Below are 21377 nucleotides of genomic sequence, written 5' to 3'. Positions count from 1 at the left end.
TATTATCCCTGGCTCCTATTCTAATAAATCCCCCAAGTCCTCTTTCAGTTTCCTCAGTTCGTGGAAATGGGCGGGAACTTCCTGTGGTGGGCGCCGTCGCTTTCCCTCAGCCTCACCGAGCAGGAAAAAACGCTGAAACTGTTCAATGCCCTCACAGCGCCGGTTTCCCTCAAAGAACTGACGAGGCAAGGCTGTAATGAGGGGAAAACGTTCAGCACTTCTGGCAAATCACATAGGGGCTGTGGAAAACAGAGCGCCTCATATAATGACCGCCCTTCACCAGAACGCCGCTCTTCACCAAATCGCGGCTTTTCCTCAAAGGAGGCTCGGCCCCCTAACGACGTCGCAACTCCTCTCACACTGGGCACTGAATCTTACTTGAAGAAGTCAACATGCGCGACCCCAGCACGGTGAAAAACGAAGCCCTCTCAAAGGTGATCGGCGCCAACAGCCTCAAACGAAATCAGTCACCATCCGCTCTTCTCCTCACGGTGATCAGCGCCGACAGCCTCAGACGAATCCAGTCACCTTCCGCTCCTCTCCTCACGCGTCACCCGACACCGCTTTACAATAGAAGACGAGCCTTCACTTCAGAAGTCGGGACAAGAACCAGCTCCGCCGCCTCAGCTAAAATACCTTTTAAAATGTATTTCTCTTTCACGCTGTCCTCCTCACTCAACTCCGATTCCAGATGACGATATCCATTGCTTCCGAAAACAGGACACACAGCCAGCTCTGCCGCATCCGCAGATAAGGGTCAGCTAACAGCCAACTCCCACGACGGTGCCTGGAAGCCACTCAATGATAATAGTGCTTCGCTTTCAGCATCCCCGGCAAGAGACACCGAGAAGTCACCAGCGGTGATGCCTGGCAAAGGTTCATCGGAACAGGTAGGAGATAAGTCTCAAATTTCCTTTTCCTTCCCCAGCATAAATTCACTCCAGGGGGACGCACCACGCTGACCCTGGCTCAGCTCCTTGACCCTCGTCGCCATAAAATGTAGTAAAATGACACTACACAGAGCGTTAGAAGTGATGACTTTATTAGTCATAAAACATCCGATGCATCCAGCTGGGTAGCAAAGTAATCACAACGTTCCAGAGCTGCCTCCAGCTGACAGCCAGGGTTAAACCAAGGTGGTGGAAAAGGGAGGGGGGAAACGGAAACCAGGAAAGGGAAAGGTTAAGGTTACAACAATGGCGCTATATTAAAATTTGATAAAAAAGCATGTCACTTACTTTTAAATATTTATTAAGTGCGAACCACGCTCGTTTGGGTGCTTGAGCGCTGCGAGGTCTGGCTACATTGAGTTTCAAACTCAAGAAAGGCCTGAAACGAAGACCAAAAAAAACAAGCACCCTTGGTTTGACAGACGATAAAAGAAATTAGCGAAGGAATCACCGAGAATGAGGCTGTGGAGGAAGACAGAATAGGATCTTTTGGGCAGTGCTTAATTTGTAAAATATGAAGTGCATGTGCTCAAATGTTTGGCAGAGGCCACACCTACTTTTCTCTGGCTCCGCCCACTTCATCCACTGGCTCCACCCACTTACTATATTAGCTCCACATATAACAGCGTTAGAGACGCGTCTGCGGATGGCCTCCAGCTTCATCTCCCGCCACCTGGGCTCCCACCTTCTCTCCTGGACCTCTTGTCTTTTTGCTCTGTCCTGGCCGACACTTTCCTGCTGTTTTCGGACAGTTTTCTCTGGAATCTAGCCCTTCTCCCAATCCCTCGTCCTTTAACCCTTTTCCCCGTGGATGATCCTCAAATGTTTCCTCCCTTTTCTGCTTCCCCTTATCTCCATACCCTGGCATCCCTCGCACCCTCCCTTTATGCTGTGACTGCATCCACACTTATGGAACTCTGCTCTTTGACTTATTGTAATAACTCTAATCAATGATGGTATTTGCTTTAGACCTTGCACCATATACCATTCCTGAGTATATCCATGTGTATCCCCTCCCTAAGTAGATAGAGATATCACTAGTATATGCCTAGAGTTTATCTCCTCCTTGTGTGACTTTATCTCTTGTACATTTGCATTTTTTTCTGTTTGTAAAACTTTGTACCTTTTTTATAACGCATGTATTCCTAAGTCCGTATGTTTTCAACTGGTTCTTATGTAAGTCAAAAATTTGCCGCTTGTAGCCTTCAGTCCTTATGTTTGAAACTGGGTCCTATGTAAAGCGCTCTGACACCTTCGGGTAAAGTTCGCACTATATAAAATTGCACAAATAAATAAATAAATTCTTCCATGCCTTCAGTGTGTACTTGGTTTGTGTGTCTCTCTCACTCAGGACTGCTCTCACCTCACGCCGTATCCAGTATTGCTTCAGAAAACCCCAGCCCTGCTTTGCAAATGTTAATGTGTAAGTCAGAACATTTGCGCACGCTGCCTGCAGTGCTTGCCTGGCACAGCCCCAGCCAACCCCCACAGATTTTATGAGCATGCCCGCCGGCCTGCCCTGAAAACGAACACGAATCCTGCCCTGGGCCTGCATCCTGTACTGATTCCAGGCAGCCTGCAACTGCGCAACAAATAGCCAGTGCACCTGTCCTGCACACACTGCTGGCAACAACAAAGTTTCAAACATGATCGTGCATCGATTCGTGATGATCAAAGTACCAGTAGCCAGGGCATCAGAAACAACATTTAAGCAGTGTGACCTGCGTCCATGAACATAAAAAAGTAAATCTGTAGGCCTCGCCTGCACAGATTTATTAGTTAATTCATTATGTGTCTGACTCTGCCGGCCTACGCCGCCTATCATTCCCAGGCCAATCTTCATGATAACCAACGACCAACCAATCATCAACATTAACAATGAATTGATTTTTAAAAAACTTAATCCTGTGCCTGCGCAAACATCCTCTCACTGGCTCAACATCTTCTCACTGGTACAATATTCTCTCGCTGGAACAAAATCCTCTCCCTGGTACAACAACCTCTCACTGCTCCATAACATCCTCTCACTGGCACAACATCTTCTCACTGGTGCATCCTCTCACTGTCCCAGCATCCTCTCACTGGTACAACATCCTCTCACTGGTCCAGCATCCTCTCACTGGTACAACATCCTCTCACTGCTCCAACATCCTCTCACTGGTACAACATCCTCTCACTGGTACATCCTCTCACTGGTAAAACATCCTCTCACTGGTACATCTTCTCACTGGTAAAACATCCTCTCACTGGTAAAACATCCTCTCACTGGTACATCTTCTCACTGCTCCAACATCCTCTCACTGGTACATCCTCTCACTGCTCCAACATTCTCTCACTGGTACAACATCCTCTCACTGGTACATCCTCTCACTGCTCCAACATCCTCTCACTGGTACAACATCCTCTCACTGGTACATCCTCTCACTGCTCCAACATCCTCTCACTGGTACAACATCCTCTCACTGGTACATCCTCTCACTGCACCAAAATCCTCTCACTGGTACAACATACTCTCACTGCTCCAAAATCCTCTCACTGGTACATCCTATCTCTGATCCAACATCCTCTCACTGGTGCAACATCCTCTCACTGCTCCAATATCGTCTCACTGGTACAACATCTTCTCACTGGTACAACAACCTCTCACTGGTACAACAACCTCTCACTGGTACAACAACCTCTCACTGGTACAACAACCTCTCACTGGTACAACCTCCTCTCACTGGCACAACCTCCTCTCACTGGTACAACCTCCTCTCACTGGTAGTTTCACTGACTTCATCGACCCTACCAATGCTGCTCGGCAAACCCTCCACAGCAAACTGTTTCCAGGCTCTTGAGCCTTTGATCTGTTGGTAGGCAGCACCATATGTTCTGTTACCACTTGTTCTGCAGACTAATCAAAATGGCTTCTGCTTAGTAGTCTCAGTACAGGTGCACCCGTACACAGAGTTATCAGAACAATGAAAGCTGAAAGAGACAAATACACCATTCACCCTTGGACCTCCAATGCAGCTCTTTTAATAGCTGTAAGGCTACGTCACATTCAGATACCTTCACCGCAGGGGCTTCTGGTTAGATGACAATCAGTTGCCCCCCTGTGCCAAGGCCTTATAATAAGGAAGATGTTGTTCTTTCTCAAGGAACCTTTCTTTTAAAGTCATTTTAGTTAGATCAGTAATGAAAACTCTCATCCACGCCAATAAAGTTCCAATTCAGGGTGGTGGTGCAATATGCTTCATATTTACTAGTAAAGTGCACGGCGATCAGTGTAAAGTGAATGTGATGGAATTCAGATCTACAATCGGATATTATATAAAACAATAAAGGTAACAGTCACAACTAGGACGCTTGGGGTCATTTCCCAACTGGATCGCAGTTCCCACTTGTCTGCTCATGCCATTGTCAACGCCTATGCACAAACACTCACACTATACAGAACGGCAACAACTGGGAGACTTCAGAGTTGCCAAAACAGAGACCTGCTGTGCAGGTGCGGCGCATCCCGTGCTGCGTGCCTTATTATGCTCAACACGTGCTGCTTACAGTCTGTGCATGTACTTCTATCCTTTCCTTATGTGTCCGGAAATGCAATTGAGTTCAATGTCAGCGCATTCCAAGGACTCCGTTTCCTATGCTACCTGGTGCACAGTCGCAAGGCATAAATTGGGCTGGCCAGTGATGCATCACTGACGCCCTGTAACACCGTGTCCCACAAGCCTGATTATGTGCAGCCCTGCGGCCCCCGCCGCCCCCCGCCAGGCCCTGCCCAGTGCCACTGTCAGCCAGCCCTGCCTGCTGCCTCGCCTCACCTGCCTGCGGAAGCGCTGCTCTGCTTGCCTCATCGTGAGGATTATTTGTTTATTTATTTCGGCCGGCGCCGGCCTACCCCCCCATCTTGTCCGACTCCAGGCGCTGCTCGTAGCAGACCAATGCCAATCAGGAATGGATGATTTTAAAAACCTGACTGGCCACCACCACCAGTAAATTAATTAATCACCACTACTAGTGTAAGGGCGCCAGGCCCTGCCTCGCGAGTCGCGCCTCGCCCTCACCTGCTGAGCGCTCGGAATCGGATGGATGGCTGCGCTCCCAACTCCGAGTCCAGCAACTTTGGGCGGCGAAGGAATACCAGAGCAGATACTCGCCGAGGGCCAGGGAGAGGGGTGCGGCCGTGCGGGTATGCTGGGGCGGGCAGAGAAAATGCGCGTGCAACATGCAATCTGCGCACGCGTCGCTTCCTCTGGCGCGCACAGCCCCAACCCCCACAGAGCAAAGCCCTGCCCAGTGCCCTGCCCTGGCCCCGCAACTGCAACAACACTCAAACAGTGTCCCACCCACTGGGGCCCTGATCCGCGCCACGGCCTGGAGGAAGAGAGAGAGTAAACTGGGACTGGGAGCAGCAGGCACGTGACGTCACGTCACCGACATAGCAGTAAGTACTGCCAGTGCAAGACAGTGCATGCATGATCATCGAAGACTAAGTGAATGAACAATCAATCAACAAGTTTGGCAGTACAGCAGCAGTAAGCACAGCAGCGCACGCTCTCTGTGTGTGCCAGAGTCACTCACCGAGTCACCAGTCAGTGCGCAGTGACATGCACGAGTCACGTCTTTAAAAAAATTAAATTCTGAGGCAGGAGGACAGGTGCACTTAATGCCGCGTGATAGACCCGGCCCCCATAATTAAGTGCCGGTGCTGAGCACCGGCAGGCTCCGGCTCAAATTAAGCCCTGCTTTTGGGCCAGGAAAAATGCAGTAGTGGGTAAATGCCAAAGTTCTTGGTACACGAAGAACACGTGCTACCTGATTTGAAAGCCTGTTTGCGGGATGTTTTAAGTAACAGTTCAGATATTCCTGGTTCAAGGATTGGAATGAAAGTGAAAAATATCTCTAGGAAGGTTTAGATTGATCCGAGTTTCAAGGTACAGATTAGCCTAGGAGTAGACTGCGTTCTAGTCATTACTCCGTTCTAACTCCACTGGAGAGAGTTAGATTCCAGATAAGCTTCATGAGAAAGAAAGCCTCGTAATTTACTGCGTTCAGAAGCTCAGGGCATTGGGAGGGTCTTTGGTGCGAACAGAGCCATCCCACACGAGACTGTGAACAAGGATGCGTCTAGGCACTTCTTTTATTGTATTGTATTGTATTGTAATTGCATTTATATAGCACTTACTACCCCTGACGAGGCGTTGAAGCTCTTTTTCGGCATGTAGCACGCTACTCCGGAACACACAAAGGATTAGTGTTGAATTAGTATAGTGAAATATGAAAGTAATGTGAGTGGTTAATAGGTTAGTCAGTTATTTGGATTCAGAAGGATAGCGGAGGGAGAGAAGAAGGAAAAAGGTATGCATTTATCTAGCGCTTGTTACCCCTGATGGGGCTTTGTGAAGCGCTTTTTTCGGCGAGTAGCCGGCTACTCTTGAACCCATAAAGGATTAGTGGTGAATTAGTATAGTGAACTATGAAAGTAATTTGAGTGGTGGATATTAGTCAGCTATTTGGATTGTGAAGGATAGCAGAGGGATAGAAGAGGGAAAAAGGTTTGCCTTTATATAGCACTTGGGGTGTTGAAGCGCTTTTTTTGGCAAGTAGCATGCTAGTCGATAACCCATTAAAGGATTAGTTGTGATTCAATCTATATACTGCAGACCTAGGAAGTGCACAAAACATATTGCTTCCCTCCGAAGATTTGTCTGTAAAAGTTTCCGATTGTTCAATATGCCGACAATCTGGTTATTTTAGACCAGACCACACGGGCACTGGATGACTGAATAGATACAGTGTAATTAATAAGTTAATTGTGAACGCAAATAAAGCCAAAATTATGGTGTTTGAAAAAAAAAAAAATAAGCATGTGCATTTTTGGTCGGTAGATCAGTTAAGGATTACTTATACAGCAATATACCATTATCTTGATGTCTGGATAACTGCTAATGGTAGTTCAACTGTGCTATAACATTTACCTTGTGTAATCCACATTTACAGCTATACAGTCCTTTGGTAGAGGCGTTCATAAAGTCACCAAAGCAAAGTTGATCCCAGCAATTTCCTATGGCCATCTTGCTTTCCCTTCTAAATTCTTGCAAGTATTACACACACTACAATATATAGCATACATCTCCCACCCTATACCCAAAGAGCCCAGATTTGCCTTGAGTTTGCCCTTCATAAGTAGTACTTGGATTGCAAATGAGCAATCATGAAATATTATTAAATGGCAATGGTTATCTAAGAAATTTACAAACTAGGAAACACCCCCTCGTCAATATACCTAAATGTGGCCTTAAAGGCTCTAAACCTTGTTAATGATGACCTATTACAAATTAGACCTATTATTCTCTAAAAGTCATATTGAAAAGGAAAGTAACATAATTATAGTGGTAGACCGATCTAAGTAAACTTGAGGTGGGTGGGTCTTTAGACAAATTTTCCATCTCTTATGAAAAAAAATAGAATTCAACCACACCTGAGGGAGCCTCTAACTAGGCCATGCAAAACCATAGAAGAGTATAGAGCAACATGGTAGAACAAGCCTAGATTGAAATCGCAGTGCAGATTTTGCAATCATAGGAGGGAATCCATTGTTTGGCTACTCTGCTGTTGCCCTAAAGTTTTACCAGCACGCCACACTTTACTCAAATCCTTTCTCCTAAAAAAAGATGGGGTCTCCACATGTAAAGAAGCATTACACCAGTGTTTCAATGCCAGTGATATTACAGAACTAGTCCGGTTTGGTTAATAGATGAACATATTTTTTTACAAAATGAAATGGCTCATATGATGTAAATTATGAAATATTCCGATTTAAGGACTATGCTGTGTAAATCATGTCGATCATGCACCACATGTATTTTACAGTAGCAATTCTTCTATTTTAACTTGTCTGTAATTATGTATCATTTAATACATTTTAATGATGTATACATTGTAACAATCCATAACCTCATTCATTTGTTCACTCAAGACTGCGAGTTTCTTTGACAGGTAGCTGCATGTGTTTGTGTGAAGAGGAGCAGGGGTTGGGCAGCTGTTTTCATGATGGACTTGGAAACCAAGGCCTGGCCATTTGATCCCGTGGATAAAGTTTCTTAGCTAGCGACAGTCCTAATTCCTCTGTTTTCTTTAATTGGCATTTAGGTGTATGATAAACCAAACAATTTGTGAATGCATAATGTATCTTAATTTCATGTTTGCAGTTGTATTCATCAGTTTATAACTTTGCAAAAACTATTCGACTCCCATTTTGGATGAACACTTGGTAAAGCACTGAGGGCCGATGTAGGTCGCCAAATACCGGTCGGTAACGGCCGATTTCGGCCTTTACCGACCGGTATTTGAAGATGGAGATGTAGGGGCATATTAAAATACAGAATCGGTAATTTTACCGATTCTGTAAAATACCAAATCGGTAAAATTACAGATTCTGTATTTTGACATGTAGGTAGCACTGCAATCAGTGCTACAGGGGTCTAAGAATTCGTTATTTACCACCAACTAGAAGTTGGTGGTCAATAATGAAAACACTTTAAAAAGCATTTTTTTGCTTTTTAAACAGTGCCATGTTGCAGACATACATGTATGTCTGCAACATGTGCACCCATACACATTTGAGGGGTTCAACAGGGTGTCAAAGTGACACCCTGCCACCCTTCAATGTTTCCCCCATTTACCGAATCGGTATTTACCGATTCGGTAATTGACATTCATTCCTATGGGCCTCCAGGCCCATAGGAATCAATGGCAATTACCGAATCGGTAAATACCGATTCGGTAATTACCGAAACTCACCGACTCGGTAAATTTTTGAGAAAAATTACCTACATCCCGATTGCCAGTTCTTAAATACCGAATCGGTATGATTCGGTATTTAAGAATCGGTAATCTGGGATTACCTACATCGGGCCCTAAGTGTTCAACCCAATGATGTATATGCTATTTGCATAATTACAAAAAGGGGGTGGTGATGGACAGAGTATCTGAGTTAATCAGAACACTCCTACCCAGTCAACAGATCAGGGCTTGATCCATCACCGTTTTTTAGCTCATTGCACCATCCCAGTTCAGAACCTGGCTATATGCAAATTAGTCTGTCCCTGGCCCAGTGCATCATGGGAACAGGGCAGACCAAACTACCAAGCCAATTCTTCACTGGAAAGGAAACAAGCTTCCGGGGACCGGTTTCTGGCATTACAGCCGTCTTCGGCCCGGCTTGCTTGAATCCTGATGGTGCAATGAGCAAGGGACTCATGTCTGAGCATACCCTTCCACACTCATGGTGGCCAAAATGATTACAAAAAGGGGGTGGTGATGGACAGAGTATCTGAGTTAATCAGAACACTCCTACCCAGTCAACAGATCAGGGCTTGATCCATCACCGTTTTTTAGCTCATTGCACCATCCCAGTTCAGAACCTGGCTATATGCAAATTAGTCTGTCCCTGGCCCAGTGCATCATGGGAACAGGGCAGACCAAACTACCAAGCCAATTCTTCACTGGAAAGGAAACAAGCTTCCGGGGACCGGTTTCTGGCATTACAGCCGTCTTCGGCCCGGCTTGCTTGAATCCTGATGGTGCAATGAGCAAGGGACTCATGTCTGAGCATATCCTTCAACACTCATGGTGGCCAAAATAATGGCCAAGCGTGGAAGGGTATACTCAGATGTGAGTCCCTTGCTCATTGCACCATCAGGATTCAAGCAAGCCGGGCCGACGACGGCTGAAATGCCAGAAACCGGTCTCCGGTAGCTTGTTTCCTTCCCAGTATAAGATTTGGCTTGGTAGTTTGGTTTGCCCTGTTCCCATCATGCACTGGGACAGGAACAGACTAATTTGCATGTAGCCAGGTTCTGAGCTGGGATGGTGCAGTGAGCTAAAAAACGGTGATGGATCAAGCCCTGATCTTTGGACTGGGTAAGAGTGGTCTGCTTAATTCAGACACTCTGTTCATCACCACCCCCTTTACTGAATCGTATATGCTATTTGCAGCAGCCCAGTTATTAGTCAGACAGAATACCATCTTACAAGCTCTGAAGATCAGGTTCCATGGTTATCTGTTGGGTCAAGGCTAGTGGGCATCCCCTTCTCTGAAATAAAAAGTTTGACGTATGGATCAGGTTCTCGGTCCTCTTCAGAGGAGATACGAGTACAGGATCTGTTTGTCAAAAATACATGCATGTGCAGCTGTTATTAGGCGAATCTGTTCTTTAATCAATGCTCCTTTTAGAGTGAACTAAGCAATATACAGTCCTAGAAAGCAACTTCTTGGTAGGGACAGTTACTCGAATAGATACCGAAGACACGCAAAATCCCTTCCCTACATGAAGAGAGCGTTTCTAGTGAACGAGATTGCTCATTTCATTGTGGTTCGAGCCCGATCATACACCCTTCAAGCCTGAAATATTGGGACACGTTGGGAGATCTACAAGAAGAGGCCCACCGTCACACAAAGCAAACCGTTCATATTCATTTTCTGTTGACATGGCGCCCACTGACCGTGTTCTAAAACTGCAGTACCAAGTTAGGAGTATTTTTTTTGTTTCAGAATTCAATTCAGTTCATGTTGTATTTGTATAGCGCATGGCTACCCAAACAGGCCTCGCAGCGCTTGATGCGAAACAACCCTTCCATGAACCTGAGATGAACCATTTACTCAAGCCACGTTTAGAAAATATGTTTTTTTTGCATTTTCCTGTAAAGGGCTTCCAATGGCTGACTTCGATGGGAAGCTGGAAGAGCATTCCAGAGCCTGGAGGTGAGGAAAATAAAAGAGTGGCCTCCATTCCTTGCTCTTTTGATCTTGGGCACCACGAGAAGTCCCTAGTTGCTAGAGCGAAGGGCCTCTTCCTGGAGCATATGGGGTAAGCAGGGATCGAATGATGGGTGGTCCTTTTTCATGGATGACCCAATATGCGATACAGAGAGCCTTCAAGTGAATTATTTTTTAGGTCTCTCGTGACGTTCTGCGCACATGTGCCGTCAAGCTCGCGAGATTTTATGTTTTGAGGAGAACTTCACTAGCGAGGGTTAAGCCCCGCCCCTCTACTCCATTGGCTGGCCTCCTAAACGGTGGCCAGCCATTGAAGAAGAGGTCCTAGTGACATTCTTCTTCCTCTATAAGCCCCGTCCTTTTCAGATTGGGTTCCTTGACTTACTGCTGAAGTAAAAGGTTTCTTATCTTCTTTATGGGTCCAGATGGCCGCATAAAGAAGATAAGGAACCTTTTACCCCAGCAGGAAGTCGGGGCGCCCAGTCTGAAAGGGACGGGGTTCAAAGACAAAAGGCTGTGTCATGGCAAGCGCTTTTCTCTGACGCCGGAACGTTTTTCTCAGCTCGCTATTTCCGCCCGGAACAGCTTGTCCATTCCGCTATACTTCCGTATTACTGCTCGGGATGCTCTATGTTCCGATCTGGACGCTGCTTCTTACTTTAACTCTCTATTGCTTTTGGATCAAAGTCATTTACCAGCGAACTAAGGGGTTGAGAGCTAGGGGCCTTTGCCCTGCTTTAACTGAGAGGTCCTCTGAAATAAATGGCAATACGGAAAAACCTTGCTGCGCTCGGTCAAGAGAGCCTTCACCTGAGAGGCACTGTGATCGCTCCTGTAGGGACCTATCCGGTCCCTGTGCTACCGTAGAAAGGCCGTGCGCCCCTCCTCAATCACTAAGCTTTCCTATCGGCCTGCTGCTAAGAGTAGTTCCCATTTCCTTGCCTCAGGGAGATTTAGCTGCACCCCGGCCATCACTAAGAGGCCCCTTTGCATCTCCTATGGGACTCCTTGTCCTACCAATGACAAGTCCATACTTTGTTGCTCAGCCACTGAGCGGTCCAGACACGAATGCATCTCTACTGAGAATACACTCTGCCCCTGCTACCTCCCTGTGACACTTGCTGAGCCCTCGCTTGAGAGGCGTTGTGACGGTTGTCCCTCCGCAGAGAGGCCCCTTGACATTAAAAGGCCTGGTTGCCGTTGTCCCGTCACTGAAGAATACTGTGCCCTTGGCACTGGGGGACTTATTGAACCATCTTTACTCAAACCCGCATAAGTAGTCTGTCCCGAAAATGTAGGCGTTACGGTCACAGAAAAGGACTGTTCCAAGACACTGCCTGCCGTCGATGCCAAAGTGCTTTGCATCTCCATTACAGCAGGGCCCGCTGCCACCCTCTCTAAGGAGGTATGCCTCCCCTGTCCAGGGATTCTGAATCTGTTCGGTGTCCCCACATCGGAGACGCCCCACGTCCCCGGCCCAGAATGCCTTAAGAGGACCAGTCCCTTCTCCCAGAAGAGCCGTAAGAGCAACAATTTCCCCTGTACGGAAGACACCGATGTACCTTTCCGCTGGAAGCCAGAGGTTCCACGGGTGAATGTCCCCTTCAACGAAAACGCAGATAGTCTTGGTGTCTCCAGCCCGGAGAGGTCTGAGAGGTCCAGTATCTCCTGCCAGGATACCCCAGAGGGGCCCGGTGTCACCCAACAGGAGAGCCTTGAAATGCCCTGTGTCCCCTTCGAGGTGGGGCTTGAGACTTCGGGCATTCCCTACTCGAAATATAATCGGAACACTATCCCCTTCCGGGAAAACAAAGAGGGGCCGTGTATCTCCCCAGAGAATCCAGGGAAAGCCGGGCTATCCCCTAGTAAGTGCCACTGGAGGCCCAGTGCCCCCTCCCAGAAACATCCAGAAAACTCTCCAGCCCTCAACTCAGAGTACTTTGATAAGCCTCTCGGGACACAGTCGGGGTCCCTGACCCAGAAGGATGCGGAAAATCCAGGAGTCACGGAGTGCACGAAAAGCAGAGAGACCCATGCAGAGTCAGCTGTGGTTTCCACACCTATGCCATCTACCAGAGGAGCCCAGAGAAGCTGTGTACCCCAGGACCAGAGACGTCCTACGCCCAAAATGCTGAAAGGCCCAGAGGGCATGTCCCATGCCAAATGAGTCCAAGTGTTCCCTTTCCTGGAGGGCTTAGGCATGTATTGCTCCTGCTAGCTCACCCTGATGATGAATGCATGCTCTTTGCACCAACTGTCATAAGTTTGGTGAAGTTACGCTACTTGCCCGAACCACCTCACATTAGACTGGAGCGTACACACTGGTACTCGAGGCAAGCTCTGCAGGGAGTCGTGGATTTGCGTGTTTTGATTCACTCCCGGAGCAGTGCCTTGTGTCACTGCGGAACGAACATCACGGGGTTTTCCCATCTAGACATCTCAAAATGGAAGCCAGGCAGGAATAAGGGGAGGCGGAAGTGTTGCTGCTTGGCTTAATGGCTTTCAGATGTGGGAGAGATGGCACTGAGCACTGCAGTGCACAGCGCACTACATCATGGGTGGAACTGCTGAGGCGTTCAGACATCTTACAAGCCTTCCTGTTAGCTCATCTGCCGAACCGACAGTCCTCTGTGCGGCCGCCCCCCGCCCGTGAGATGAAGGAACGGCTGCTGCGGACGTGAACGGTAAGTGGGTGACCACCACCACCCGAGCCCCGGTCAGCCCTTCACCAGAGTAAACAAATGTGATGTTGGGGGGACGTGCTGTGTTCATTGGGCAGGCTGCGGGGGAGGGGTGCCACCACTTTCCAGACTCTGCACCTGGGATGATCCAGACAATGCTGGCGCTCAGAACCAAAACTTTCATCTGTTCAAGTCCTTGAAGCTCCCGCTTCACACACTCACATAACACATTTGCATCTGTGCCTCTCCTATGTTGAGGCGGAATCCTTGTCATCTCGCTAAAATTATCATTCTGACACCAGTCATCTTAATTATATGGCTATTCCTCTGTCGCCGCCAACCCTCCTCCTGACCGCAGCAACTCCAAAGCAAAAAGTGTTTTTAAGACGCGGACATTATTTGATCGATTTCCTTTTAGGGGCTATCTCTCCCATCGGCAGAGGTCTCAGTGAGCGTTAAGGAAACTAAAACACACACTCAGAGGACCTAAAGTAAAGAGGTCTCCTTGTGAAACTGTTCAGCTAATGTCACACTCTGCAGGCACGCGAACATCCGATTCCTTACGGAGGCTGGTTCGGGGCATTTCAAGCCCATCAGACAGGAGCGTGGCTCTGTGTGTGTGGCTTTGTGTGTGTGTGTGGCTTTGTGTGTGGCTCTGTGTGTGTGTGTGGCTCTGTGTGTGTGGCTCTGTGTGTGTGTGTGTGGCGCTGTGTGTGTGGCTCTGTGTGTGGCTGTGTGTGTGTGTGTGGCTGTGTGTGTGTGTGGCTCTGTGTGTGTGTGGGGGGCTGTGTGTGTGTGTGTGTGTGGCTGTGTGTGTGTGTGTGTGTGGCTCTGTGTGTATGTGTGTGTGTGGCTGTGTGTGCTCACCTTCAGGAGGCTCATCAAGACCTGGCTCTTCGAGCAGTAGCAGCAACCCCCCCCCCCCCCCAGCTCCTTGGGACCCTCACGGGCTAGTAGTGCGCTTTACAAATTCTGTGATTGATTGATTGTGTGTGTGTGTGTGTGGCTCTGTGTGTGTGTGTGGCTCTGTGTGTCTCTGTGGCTCTGTGTGTCTGTGTGGCTCTGTGTGTGTGTGTGTGTGTGGCTCTGTGTGTGTGTGGCTCTGTGTGTGTGTGTGTGTGTGTGTGTGGCTCTGTGTGTGTGTGTATGGGTGCAAATGCAATAAGTCTCACATTTGCGAGAGATTAAGCTATTGGCATTGTATATGACAATGCCATTTATTTATCTGTTTTCAAAACCAACACATAAATAAAAAGTTTGTCATTTACAATGCCAATAGCTCTAACGTTTGCAAAAGCGAGACCGTTGCATTGTAAATGCTTGTTTTAACTGGAAGCCAGTGCAACTTCGGTAGTTTTTGAAGAATTATTGTGACAGCATTTTGTACCACTTGGAGCCTTTTGATCTCATATTGTGGGATCCCAAGACACACGTAGTCGCAGTAATCAAGGTGAGAGTTTATAATACCGTGCACCACTATCCTTCTAGTAGGGAAGAATAGTGTCTGCAAGAATTTCCTGAGAGATCCTAAAATGCCAAAGCAAGAGCCTGCCAATTTTTTGACTTGTGCCTCCATCGTGATCTTGTTGTGTATCCAGATTCCTAGGTTCCTAGGCTTTTTACTGCTTGGACTGACTTAGGGCTATCGCTCAGGTAGTCTGGCCATGAGAGTTCCTTCCACTAAGAACTAATATTGTCTGCCACCAGAATCTCCCTTTTCTGGCCGTTAAGCTTTAGACTACTGCTGGACATCCAATCTGTGACTTCCCTGAGGCAGGAGTTTAGTTGGGAGGTAGTTTGAGTGGTGTTGGGTGCAAGGGCCAGGATAACCTGAGTGTCATCAGCATATGAGACTAGGTTAAGCCCATGTGAGTGGACAGTTTCAGCCAGAGGGCGTACAATCAAGTTAAACATTGTTGGGCAAAGGGAGGAGCCCTGTCGGACCTCACATGACAGCGGATGGAAAGAGGAAGCAGGGGTGTCTTTACAATCTAGGAAGCTCCTGTCCGCTAGAAAGGCTTCCAGCCATTTAATGGTGATCCTTGTGATGCCAAAATCCGGCATCCTCTGGATGAGGATGGTGTGTGACAAAGTATTGAAGGCTGCACTCAAGTCTAGCATGATCATTGCCGCAGAGCCACCTTGGTCTAGAATGGGGCGGAGTTCTTTGGTGGCTACCAGCAGTGCAGTCTCTGTATTGTGGCCAGACCTAAAGCCTATCTGAGTGGGATGGTAAATGTCATGGAGTATCAAAAAGCTGGACAGATGTTGATTAACATTTATTTCGAGTATTTTACTCACTACCGGTAGTAGGGAAATAGGTCTGTGGTTTCCTGCTAGCTCACGGTTTGCTGTTGGCTTCTTTGATAGTGGCTTCACTATAGTATGCTTCTAGGCAATAGGAATATGTCCTTTTTCGATCGAGCAGTTGAGGATAGTCCTGAGGGTATTTAAAGTATCAGGGTAGCAGGAAAGTAATGCGGTCAGCTATTGTGCTACTCTACCTTCTGCCAATCTGTTAGAATTGGGAATAGGTTCATGCCATTTTCAAGATACATTTCTTCTTGTCCATACTAAAGGAGGTAAAAAAAAAAACTGGAATTGCAGAAAATGTTCACCATGCTTTTACAATATAGACAACAGATTTCTCCTTTGTACAAAAATAATGTTGCCAATTTCATGACTCTTGCGCTTTACAGTTCAAGGGACATGGCCTATTGCAGTTGCTGGAATTGAATGGCTGAGCATCAATTACATCTTATTTTGGGCAACTGTGTTCCCTTTCACTCCAAAATATTAAGTGGCTGAACATAGTTACCCATAGTGTGAAATTCATCGTCAGATATACACTTTAGAATGAAAGTGAATCCAGGGCCACCTTTCTCCCTTACATGTCTGAAAAACATTCAGATTTTGTTGTGGACGTAAATGTATCTGTTTTTAGGTCTTGCAGATGACAGTGCATGCTCTGTCTTTTGCAAGACATTGTTATTTTACAGTGGCCCGAGATCCCACCCATTGCTACCATTGGTTGGCTTCACTTTTATTCTCATTTACTTGCTTATCATGTGTTAGTTGTGAGGGCTTTCCTTCCTCCTCTTGTGTTTGTTCTGCCCCTGGAGCACAGACAAATTACTGTGTCCTACCCCTGCTCACTTTATTAGGTGTTACTTTTTTCTGTTTTGTTTAAGCACTCTATGATAGGGCACGTGCTCTCCTGCTGTCTCCCTCGTGTGCTTTTCTTATCCCATCACCTCATTCGCTTTGGTAGTGTTCCTCTCCTGTGTGCTTCTTCACTCCTCTGTGTTGCCTTCTCACCCCTGTGCTTCCTTCCTGTCAGCTTCACATTGCTCTCTTTCATTAATGTAATCTCCCACCTGTGTTGCGTGTTGTTTCCACCCCTTATGTTGCTTCTTCCCTCCAGTGGGCCCCTGTGTTTTTTCATCCCTCAATACTGCTTTCCTCACTTGCTTTAAAAAGCCACCGCCCAGGTGTGGTCCTGTGTTGCTTCCACCCCCAACACACACCCGAGTTCCTTTCTCCTCTTCGTTTATTACCTGCTTTAAAAATAATAAAAGAACACTTTCACACTATTTTTCTTTACCCAATTATTTACCTGATTCAACTCAGATTGGCAACTAAAAAGAAAAAATAAGCGCTCATCTCATTTTGTAGGTGCTCACATGCATGGGGCGCATGTGTACAAAATGATGTGACTTGCAGCGTCCACATTATGGGGCAGATTTATGAAGGCCTTGCGCCGCCGGTGCGTCACTTTTTCCCATGTTAAAAATGACGCACCGGCGGCGCAAGGCCTTCATAAATCTGCCCCTTTTTTTTTAACCTATTGGCTTTGCCAGTGCTTATTTTATTTGTTGGTTAGGGCATGAAACAGATAATAAAGAACGCTTTATCTTTGTTAGGACTTTCCAGAGTACTTTATTAACTGGCAAAATGTACCTTCTATTTTATTGGTTCCACTTTCTATTAACTGCTGGCTTCCCTGCAGGTTAGATGAATAATGCACACACGTTTTCTGAATTTGCATCTAAATGTCACTAAAACTTTGTAGCCTAAACAGGGACAGCCATTTATTCTTCGCGATTCATTGCTGGAAGTCTTCAGTAATGGGGATTCCAAGTCAATTAATTTCACCTGCAGCCTCTTACAGCTGATTAGGGGGCACATAAAACTATACTCTTGAGTCTTAAGTACTTGCTTAATTTGCACGATGGAGAGATTTAAAGTTCGGAAAGGGTATCCTTGTAATAACGTATGTGGCAAGCAGCGCTTTTCTTTTCGGAGGACTCAGACAAATTGCTTAATGTTAGTGGCACACGTTCAAACTTGGACAACGTAAGTGTATTTATTTAATCACGCTCCTCTATTAACTGTCTGAAGGGAATTTAGTCTGCTCGTTTTGTGAATATTTTGAATATTTTTCTTTTGTGCTAATAAATATTCAACTTGATCTTATCTTTTACTTGCTTCTGTGGATCAGGTGGATTTGTTAGACCCAATTTCGCTTTGCTATTGACAGAACAAGTCTAACAATTTTTAGTTCTGGCCAAAAAAAACTTTGGCTCTCAAGCAGTCAGTGATGTAATTTTCTATGATTAAATGTGCACATCCTCCTAAAAAGAAATGCACTTCAGTACCAGAGATGCTGGGAAAATACTTTGTCAATTATTTTTTCTTTCCACTCTTTATCTTCTTTAGTTATCCGTGTGTGAATAGACATTTTCTTCATGATTCAGTAATTCAAGGCCCACAGTACATTTTTTTGTGTCAATAGAAATCATTTTTCTTTGAAAATACTGTTCTATTTATATTACAAGCATTGGTTATTAGTTTTTGTATTTGAAATGTTAATTGTAAGCGTATGGCCACTGCCTTTGTTTGTCACATGTTTTTGCAATACACTTTAAAAATACAATTTCAACATCTTGCCAAGGCCAGACCGAGCATTGCCAATTTGTATTTTTCTTTGGAAACCCGCTATTCCAGGGATTAGTTTACAGTAACACAATATCCATGCTGGAAGAAAGGGAGTGTTTTTTTAGTGCTTCTTTATGGAGATTATGGATATTATAGATTATGGAAATGCTTCCCTCATTTACTTCCTCTCTCCTCAGTTTCTTACCATAAAATATCCATCGTTGAGTAAAATGTGTTGTGCCATGTGTTGTTGCCTCTGCCACTCTCCTGCAGTACTGACGACACTTAGTATAAGAACATCCGGATTCATATTTTCAAGCGGTTGTATCACACTGTTGGAAAATACATTTACTGAGTTCCATTTGCTAGTTTTCCCTTCCTTACTTGTTTGTGAATGATCAGGTCGCGCCCTTCATTGCAAATTGGTAATCTAAATTGTTAATTTTCCTCACTCGATGCTAACATAGGTTATTTCGTTTGCATGATTAGGTTAAGCAATTCCAAAACTAAAGACAATAAAAGCGTCCATATACCGTGGCCTCAATTACAAAAGCTGCAATAATGGTAATGTTCCTACAGGCATGAGGGTGAACTGTTCTCTGATTTAGCCAATCTCCCACAGTACCTGACCGTTCCCAGAAAGCGTCCGACTTTGGACACATTCGACTGCATTGATGCCATTGTGAAGTACTCTCTCACGACGGGAGTGATCCTGTTGTGATGGGAGGGGGCAGGGCTCAAATGTCACTGTATGAGAATGGTTCATAATGTAACAATGTCGTATTCTGGGTATGTATTTAGTTCAATGTGATGTTTATGTAGCAATCCTTTTTAAATGTGTATTATTTGTTTGTTGCACTACACAGAATGCATTACGGGCGGTACCTGAAGTAAAGACACTTAACTAAGTGAAAAAAGCTTTATATATATATGCCACATCCTTTCTTTGTCTCTCGTAAAGGGAATGTGCACTGATTTGCATTAAAGGTAGGTGTGTGGGAGCAGAGTGGCTAGAAAAGAATATTGAGTCATGATAAAATAATTGCAGATACAAACAATCGGCGTATTGTGTTATAAATTAGGCCAGGATTTATGGAAAAGGGGGTACACACATTCTTAACACAGTTTGAAGTACTAGACAGTTCTTGCGTCTTTTGAGATTTCATACAGAATCGAGGCATAACTGAAGGACTGCATTTTCGGTTGAATGCACTGATGTTACTTTTTGTTCATTTAGTCTATGGTCCTCCAGATTCCAAAGGAGTCTTTTGTGGCAATCTTTTTCTTCCTTCCCATGGTTCAGGATGCCATTGCTGGCTGACTGATCAAGACTGCAATTTGGCATTCTATTTTTTATATTTATGACCCTGTACCGTATGCAGTCAAATAGCTCAAAACACAAAGCCTTGTCGTATTTTTTTATGTGCTTCATATTAATATTGATGCTAAATACTTGGGATTTTATAATTAACAAAATGGCTGAAGGGGACGGACACCAATGAAAAGACAACAAATATGGAGACAGGAAACATGATATAGAACTACACAGAATGAATGTTGCTCTTCAAGGCTAATGAACTGCAGAATCTTTTTGTCTTTTAACGAGATGCATGAACTTCATTTTCCTTTGAACGAACATCATCATATTTTCAGTGCTTTCTATCGCTTGCCTTAAACATAATTTTCTCATTAGATGCCAAAGAACACAAGTTATAAAAACATTTGTCTACTATTGGATTCTGGACTTCTGGTATTTCAAAATATCAGCCTTCCAAGGCACAGGTTAAAGTTCTTTGGATTCATTGACTCGGACATGTAGACCATGTTTTGAAATTCCACCTGTGCATTGAAGGTTTTGAAGCTCAACCTGCAGAAATAATAAAGCCCCACGTGTTGAAAATGTGCTTATGTACAATGAGTCGGGCTGCAGTGGTGTTTGGTGAAGCCCACTCCATTCATCCTAACATCCATGTATGCCAGTGAGAGCCACTACCTTGTCATGAGGGTTTACAGTCCTCTGGTGCTTTCTCTTGATGGCCCCTTGGTCACTAAGCTCATGTTGATTCAGATGCAACATCATCTGGGTTCTTGACTTCGTTTCCCACTACAAGCTATTGTGATACCCGTGGTGTTAGATTTTACACTTTTATCAGTGATCCCTGCTGCTTCTAGCTTTTTGAGTTCTCTTTCCAGTTGCGCTAAAAGCTGTGCCACGGGTTGGCCAAGAGGATTGGGCATATGCTCAACTTTGATTATGATTACAAATTCTAGTACTTCAATGCAAAAAGCAAATGTTAAAGTGACATAGTTAGGTTTTGAAATGAGATAAAAACTAATGACAGAAAAAAACACAGAATTTGTTAAGATGTAATTTAGTGAACAAACTATAACATACTCCTCAGCCACGCACTGCTTATGAGCTCACATATTACATCACTCGTGATCTGGTAAATTACATCTCTGATGACACTGCTGTTCAGATTACCTCATAAACCCGTACAACATTTTTAAAAGGAAACCTATTAGCAAAGGGCCTATATTCATATATACAGTTTCTGTCGACAATAGATTTCCAGCCCGTGGATGTCTGGGCATGTGCCTATGTAAAATAGTTACAATACAGTACTGTAGTCTAATTTTATGCAAAAAGGACGTTTGTAAGGTGTGGCTGTTAATTTTCAGAATTTCGCTGAAAACTTTGAGGATGTTAGTTGATTTTTTAATGAAGTTGAATATAGGGGTGAAGCATGCAGAGATGGTTTAATTGGCAGTGGGATTGTAAGCCTCTTTCTCAAGTTGTATGCCATTGTGTTCATCTCTGGAATGTGTATAGTGTAATTTAGCAAACTAGCGAGGGTTATCTATAGGGCCTGGCAGAAAGTGTCTTATCAGTGGTAAATTCATACCTGTCAGCCTCCTGACTCTAAATTGTGGATCATGTGAAGCCTTTAGGATAGGTGATCCTGTTACATGAATAGAGTACTCTTTTTTTGTAGTGTGTACAAGGTTTAACAAGCATTGGCATAGCCTATAGGT

General features: G+C 45.3%; 1 protein-coding gene and 1 pseudogene across 1 annotated transcript in view; both read left to right on the top strand.

Moving 5' to 3' along the window:
* METTL25 (methyltransferase like 25) overlaps window positions 1–21377 on the top strand; it is a 690484-nt gene that overhangs the window by 100629 nt on the left and 568478 nt on the right. The gene's annotated exons all lie outside the window — the stretch shown is intronic.
* On the top strand, window positions 11346–13218 carry LOC144762841 (uncharacterized; annotated as a pseudogene).

Source organism: Lissotriton helveticus, chromosome 1_1 (genome assembly GCF_964261635.1).
Source record: "Lissotriton helveticus chromosome 1_1, aLisHel1.1, whole genome shotgun sequence".
Classification (NCBI taxonomy): Eukaryota; Metazoa; Chordata; class Amphibia; order Caudata; family Salamandridae; genus Lissotriton; species Lissotriton helveticus.
The sequence above is the reverse complement of the archived record's forward strand: the minus strand, read 5'-3'. Positions and strand labels throughout refer to the sequence as shown.